Genomic DNA, 8,438 nt, shown 5'->3' on the forward strand with positions numbered 1-8,438 from the left:
GCCCCCATCAGCACGTGGCTGAAGTTCTCTGCCAGCACTTGGCTGGAGAGTGATTGTAAGCATTCACAAGAGGCACCTAGTGATACTGTCGGTAGGCTGGCCCATGGCAAGGGTAGACTCGTAGGTGTTTCCCAGTACTGGTTGAGGACGGTACTCTGTGTTGAGGAAACACGGAAGTTGACAAAGGCTGCATCGCGTTAGCATCGAGGAGTGCGTAGTGTCCTATGTGAGAGCAACACATGTAAATATCCACGTGTAGTAATATGATCCCATTTTATATTTTATATATAAGGCGATGGGAAAGTGGTAATAAGTTAAGTGAATATATTGATGAAGGATGAAGTGTTGTTTTCACTTCAGCTCCCCCCCTTTTTATTACTTGCATTACCTAGCCTACTCCTTGAAAGTCACTAACGACTTTGGGTTGGATACTAGTATTTTGGGTCATAGATCAAGAACCCGGTTGCGACCCATAGTGGCTGTAACAGTTTTTGTTTTAGATTTAGCTACTCGGAACGAAGTGTCCATGTAGCACGGGAGTTTAATGTCTCAGGCCTCCAATAAATAGCCCGCATCTTGGAAAAAAATCGTCCGCTGTCGCATGTTGGCGGGTATTCTTTAGTGTGTATAGAGCAACCATGGGTGACTCGCGTACCTCTGGCTCAGAATGCCGCGGCTTAAGATTCACATCACTTACACAGGAGAAAATTAAGAAGAAACTGATGGAATATGACATCAATTATCCCGATTGGTGATGAGCAATAAACTTTATTGATTGTATTGCTTATCATTATTGCTCAATGATTCCAAATTGGTGATGGAGATTATCCTGATTGTGATAATAATTATCCTATTATTATGATTAATGAATATTATCCTGATTGTGATGACCATTATCCTGATAGTGTTAAAGACTTCACTAGAAATCAGAACTTAGTGATACAGAGTGAAAATTATGGAGCAGTGAGTGTTTCCAAGGTGAGGTCTACTCCACCGCCTCCACGTCCCTAGTCTGTTCCACCACTGCCACAGTATACCATTACAGCAGTTGTTCCACCTACTCTTCCCTTACCCCATGCTTCTGATAGTGATAAATATACACAAAAATCTGAACTTAGTGATACAGAGAGTGAAATGGATGAACCAGAGAGCATCTCAATGGCTAGGCCTATTTATTTATTTATTTATATACAAGAAGGTACATTGGGTTTGTGAGAATACATAGCATAGTACAGTATTTACACTCTTGTAAAGCCACTAGTACGCACAGCGTTTCAGGCAGGTCCTTAATCTAACAGATAATTTTAAGAAGGTAAATTCTATCAGAATTAATAAAATCATAACAAATACATTGCAAGAAAAAAAATGAGAGAGATTAGTAAGTATATTAAAGCACATTGGTATATATTAAAGCTCTGATAGATTACATTGACAGCTTGATTGGTAATTTAAACAAGATTAATAGACACCATACAGCAGATTGACAGCCCATATAAGAAGACAGCAATGATCACAATGATAAAGATGTTCAGATTGGGTACATAAAGATTGGGAGATTGGGTAGCAATAGATACAGTGCAATTTTAAAGCAAAAGGTAACAAACTATGAAGATGAAATTAGGTACTTTTTAGTATTGTTTTTGAATGACGCAAAAGTTGAACAGCTTTTCAATTCAATATGGAGTGAGTTTGTAAGGTAGGTGTTAGAAGATCATCCTAGCTTATCTTCTGTTGCCAGCATTCCTACATTATCAACTTTTCATATATTAAGATTGGACTTAATAGTCCCAATGAGTCGAAGGGATTGCTGACTTGTGATAGTAGTTTTCTCATTGTTAGGTTGGTGGTATCTGGTTCCACCGATTTGATTGTCAACTAATCTGCAGTCAGATCCCATTTGACACCTAGTACCTTTGTCTTTTATGGTAGCTCGTAGTCAGGAAATTCTGTTAAGATCAGTTGGTTTAATTTGGCATTGTTGGAGACCCACGACTGGAGAGGCATATTTGCTCCCAATAATTCTTGATTGGCCTCGTCATATATGTTCAGCAGTTCACTTTCACTGCTGGTTGTTCCTTGGAAATTGTCCACATACAGGTTGCTGCTAATTTCCGTTTTAGTTGGGCTATTAGACTTGTTCAAAATGCGTGTCCAAGGTAGCTTGAAGCAGAAACGGAGAAGTAGCACCTAACAAAACTGACACAAACCTGTAAGTGATTATTTCACTGTTTGGATCGTTAGAATCCTTGATCCATAGGAACTTGGAGTAGTTACGGTCTTCTTTTTGGAGACCTACCCTAAGGAAGGCCTTACTGATGTCGGGCGTGTATGCATAAGTCCTGATGCGGAACTTTAACAGCACATCATCGTATAGCTTTTGTGTCAGACTATGGCTAGTTAGAAGGCAGTCATTCAATGAAACACTATTCTGCTTAATCTTAGCACTTCAGTTAAATACTATCTTTATTGGGGAAGTAGCTGAATTTTTCAGTATTGGGTGGTGCAGCAGATAGTGCCCTTCCTGATAGTGTCATCATTTGTTACAACCTTGATAAATTTGTTATTAAGTTATTGTTGGATTTTATCATGGAACAATTTTAAGTTCTCAGGATGTCTATGTAAGCGCATCATGTGACCTTAATTGGTTTTGTGCCATGAAATGGTTGACGGGTAGCTGAGGGTGATTCAGCTTCCATGGTAACCTGACCCAGTACTGATTATCTCTGTAGCCAATTGAGTCCAGGTATTGTTTGTAAGTCCAGTCATCATCCGGACTAGGTTGTTCAGGGACAATGGTAGAAGCACTAATTTGATCTCCATAACACTTCGTCCAAGAGAGAATTATAGGAGCTGAACTCGATCCAAGCGACTCTGATTGGATCGATGATTGGATCGCTTGGATCAATGGCTGACCTCCCTCACCACTACTCATGTTTGGCTTTGTTTGTCTAGATGTCAATAATTTGTAGAAAGGTCACATTTCCTCTAATTTGGTACTGACAATTAAGTTAATTCAAATGAGATGTTTTTATGATGTTAAAAGGCCAAAGACTACTGTATTAAGAATAATTCCCAACTGAATAGCTGGTGAATTTATAGCACTGTGGCAATATCTCGTTTTCTATTGACATTATCCCTGTGCTACATTTTCTATGGGTTAACTTGTGTATACAACCCAGCAGCAATATTATCTGCTAATTGTATTTAATTTTAGTAAATGGTTTCGGTTTTTTCCGACAGCACCTTTGGGAGTTGCCGTTTTGGGTGACACATTAACTGTAGGTTTGGAGGGACTCACTGCGTATGTGGCCACACTGCCTTATTTCCACCTTGGTGTGGACATAGTTGCTTTAGATTTATTTAATTTGGAGTACTGTTTGTACTCTGTTGTTTACTATGGGTGGTTAACGAAGGTTTAGGTGTTGATTTACCTTCTGTGTTGTCTCTTTGTCATTCTATAACAGATCGTAAACCTTCCATAATCTCCTTTACTGTCAGAGAAGATTTGTTATGTAAGGCACATAACTTATCCAGTATTTCACTGGGTAACTTGCGTCTGACAAAAAATTGAATTATCCAATCTTATTCACCTAGGTTTACTTTAAGGCTAAGTGCTTTGAGTAAGGACTCAAGCTCCAATCTAAAGGCTTGGAGTGAGTCAGCGGATCCATCTGTGGATAGTATATCCACCAATTTTTGTGTTAAAGTCTGATAGCTTGTTCTGGTTTAGCATAATTTTCCTTAAGGAGCTGTACTGCGCTATTATAGCGATCATCTGACAATGTTAAATTATACACACCACTTTTAATGCTTCACCCTTATAATATATAGCTTGTAATTATGTAAATTTAGTGGTCTTAGCTATATTGGCATTAGCATCTACTGAGTCAACAATTTTTTTCCAGAAGTTATTCCAATTTTCATCCTCTGTTCCAGAGAAAGTAGGAAAACTAACTGATGGTAGTTTGACTTCTGGCTGTGTCGGATTATGGTAAGCTGTGGTTGTAATGTTTGTAGCTGCATTGCAACGTATTATTTCATTGACAAAGTGTTGTAATTTGATTTGAATGGCATCTTCATAATCTGCATGTTCTTGTACGACAGCTTCTGTAGTTGCTTCATCTATTGTAGTGTCAGTAAGAACATCCTGATATTTCTGTATTTGGTTTCTTACTTGTTCAGATTTTCTCTCAGCAACCTTATGATAGTCCTCCAGTTCAACATGATTAACTGGAGTTTGTTTACATAAATATTCGCATTTATTGATCTGTCTGGTTAAATGGCCTTTCATACCTGCAAGGGTCACTTTCACTTTTCCTGCAGTAGACATGATGGCTGTTTGGGCTAACCGTGCTGCAATTGTACTAGGGCCAAGCCTTGTGGGACTTGGATTTGGGCTGCTTCTAGGGCTTGAACTGGAGCCACTTACCATTTAATTAATACATATTATATAATCATATGCACTATGATTTGAGTGGTAACCTTGTATCTATGCTGGCTTTACCTCAAGTTAGCTCGTCTCTATCACTCTTAGTTGGTACAGAGACACAGATTAACACTCAAAGGAGAAATTATTATAGTTGAATTATTACTATGGTTATAATATATGACAACACACCTCGTGTTGTCATAAGAATTGCACAATAAAATATATATATTTGCTAGGCTGTACAATTGATTCAACTCTAGACAAGTGTAAAATCCTACCCTTACACCAGGTTAGCACAATTAATTAAGTTAGACTAGATTGGTGTACAACACCAGTCTAATAATGTCCTACCCTTGTATAAGAGTTGGCTGTATATAATGGTAATATGCAGTAATTGTTATGGTGCAATATTATTGTAATGTTTATATGTAAACACTTAAATGTACATTTATTGGTATAATTAACCTCTTATCAACCTCTTGTAATGAAAGAGAACAATTGTTCTTTGGTTCAAACCGTGTAACAATATTAGTGCCTGCTGTAAATTCTGTTTACTGTTAGCCAATATTGAGTAAGTTAGGCAAGAAAATTGTTTAGCAGTGTATTGCTGCTGTAATTTATATACATGTAAATATTGCACCTATTAGTTTATGTTGATCCAAGATTTGATGAACCACTGGTTTAAATCTAGCTTATCCGGTTCGTTGAGGACCATACTTATGTGGGAAAATCCTAGCAGTTATTCATTTATTTTATTATATTTTTGTTAACTTCAATTTTGAATTATTATGATTCTAAGTAGACTGTATATTTGATTCAGTCTACCAGAATCCTATCTACACATAGTTTGGAGGGACAATTATAACTTATACCACCTATGAGTGGATATATGAAAAGTTACAATTGTTTACCTCTTGCAAAATATAAATTATACCACACATGGTGGCCTAATCAACAGTATTAATAATTATCTACTTTATTGCATAAAAAGATTAGTATATGCTTAGCTGTGTAGTTGTTATGGCCTAATTAGGCTGGATATGTTTCATCCAACATCTGTTAGGGTGTGGCACATGTGGTCCAGGGCCTTGTAATAGCGGCCTGCCACTGTGGTGTCTGTGTAGCAGCTAGGGTAGCAAGAAACTTCACAGTTGTGTGGGCCAGCTTATCTTTCAGTAACTCCAAATCACAATTTATCTGCCAAATAAGGGACATTAGTAATGCCACCTTAAACACACAAAGTACAGGTGTGACATGAAATAATGTGTGTGCGTGTGTATAGTGGTGCGTAAACTTACTTTGTTTGAGTTGTAAGCTCACAGTATAACTGCCAGACCTATCTAAAACAGCAAATGGCCAAAAACATGTAAAAGATAATTGATAAGATGGATACTCAGGTATTCCTGTTGTTGTTGTAGTTATTCGGTTGGTTGATTCATATTTTGGGAGTCTATGATGAGTTATGCTTGCTCGTAAGGAGCCCTCTCTGTTTCACGTCTTTGTTTACAAGTTCTGTGTGTACGTGACTGGCCTCCCTGAGGTGGCTTTCCAATAATGTTTTGTTGGTTCTATTTAACAGTAACAAGGGAGCCAAGCTATATTTTCTGGTGTATTTATTTATATTCAGTCCAAGTGAATATTATTTTATTAAGTTTAAACATTAGACTCTTGTTTAAAAGAAATGAGAGTTAATATATTTATGTGTTGTTGATGACGTCCGAAACTCCCATTCTCTGATTCTTAATGGGTAACTATTGTATGTTAACATATGTATCAGATATCCGACAACGCTAGTTGTCTACAGACACTGGTTGTTTACACATGCTAGTTGTCTACAGCTACTGGTTGTCTACAGACACTGGTTGTTTACAGACACTGGTTGTTTACACATGCTAGTTGTCTACAGCTACTGGTTGTCTACAGACACTGGTTGTCTACAGATGTGGGTTGTTAACAGACACTGGTTGTTTACAAACGCGGGTTGGTTACAGACACTGGTTGTTTACAGACATTGGTTGTTTACAGACACTAGTTGTCAAGATAAACTAGTTGTTTACTGATGCTAGTTGCCTACAGACGCTAGTTGTTTACAGACACCTTGTTGCTTACAGACACTGGTAGTTTACAGATGCAAGTTGTTTACAAACGCTAGTTGTCTACAGATGCTGGTAGTTTACAGATGCGGGTTGTTTACAGACGCTAGTCGTTTACAGACGCTAGTTGTCTACAGACGCTGGTTGTCTACAGATGCTTGTTGTTTACAGATGCTTGTTGTTTACAGAAGCTGGTTGTCTAAATAGGGTTCATACACAGGCCGATGTTGAAGAAAAAATTAATTAGTTACAGATGTATGTTGGTACTTACAGGATTTTTACACAATATTTAACTGACGTGAGCAATAAACACAACGTTCTCGCAAAGTTAAAGTCTTATAATGCCAATTTCCTTTTTCTTCTGTTAATGGAAGCCTTAATACTATCAAAATTCAATTATTACAAATCACAATTAATGTACAAATATTTTATTTGCACCTCAGTTGGGAAATATAACATTTTAGTAATTGTCTAGAATATTAAAGTAATAACTGAAGTTATATTTTTACATAATAAAGATATAACTGTTTCTTTTGATGCTATTAACAGATGAAAGGTAAATGGAAATGAAGTATGTCATCAGTGTGGGTATGAGATTAATTAGCAGTTATGGCAAAAAATACCTCATAATTAGCAATATTGTGACATGGGGCCCCTCTCAAAGACATCTCGTGAAATACATCAAAGTGCTTGTGTGTGACATTTAATACATGTACAGCCGCTGTGTTTGTATGTAGTGTCTGTAATGAGAGAAAACGGTGTTTGGGGGATTGCTCAGAGCGAGTCTGACAATGGCATGATACTACTATATAACTGCGATGTTTTCTTTCTTCCTACTACTTTCATACTGCAGGATGATAGCAGTGAAGAAAATGGTGTACATAAATACAAATATGTCTGTAGCAAAAGCATGTTTAATTTTTACCTGATTCGAAAGCAGTGCGAGTAATATTTTGGTTGATTGTCTGATCATATGACATCGATATATATGATAATAAGTAATGATAAATGGATGTGAATATTTAAGAAAAAAGCAAATTAGAGGAGATGAGAGCAAGAGAGTGGGTTTATGCTATTATAAAGATCATGATGATCTGTAGTAGGCTAAGAAAAATCTTTAAAAGGTTTATTAGTACTAATTTGAAGTATTGTGTAGTACAATCAGTGACGAGCTGACATATGATACTTTACAACCTGACATGTGGTACTTTACAACCAGTGACAACCTGACATGTGGTACTTTACAACCAGTGACAACCTGACATGTGGTATTTTACAACCTGTGACAACCTGACATGTGGTACTTTACAACCTGACATGTGGTATTTTACAACCTGTGACAACCTGACATGTGGTACTTTACAACCTGACATGTGGTACTTTACAACCTGTGACAGTCATGTAGTAATTTACAACCTGTGACATGCTGACATGTGGGTTTTTACAATCTATAACAAGCTGATATGCGGTAATTTATAACCTGGGACAAGCTATGTGTGATATTTCACAGCATGTGTCAAGCTAATGTGTACTGTTTCACAAATGGTGTAAATCTAATGTGAAGAGGTCACTGCTATCTGTTGAGCGCACCCGACTCTATTTTCTGTTCCCCGGAGGAAGGCTGTGATCTTACTGACGCCCATGTAGTTTCCTTCTTACTATTCAACTTTTACTCGTCAGAAGTGGTGTGGATGATACCTTGGTTGACTGGAGGAACTTTACCAAGGGCAGTCGTGAACTCAAGACTTGTTCCTGTGGGAACAAGTGGGCCGAGTCGGTGGAGACTGAATCGTCTGTGATAACCAGTGAAGTATTTGTGATCGGACTGATGTATCCCAGGATGGCTCCGATTGAGTTACGAGATGGAATTGATGTCCGTCTGTCCACTATGTTAAAGCCTGTTATAGCTGAAGCCT

The sequence above is a fragment of the Procambarus clarkii genome, chromosome 20 (assembly GCF_040958095.1).
Source record: "Procambarus clarkii isolate CNS0578487 chromosome 20, FALCON_Pclarkii_2.0, whole genome shotgun sequence".
In the NCBI taxonomy this organism is placed as follows: Eukaryota; Metazoa; Arthropoda; class Malacostraca; order Decapoda; family Cambaridae; genus Procambarus; species Procambarus clarkii.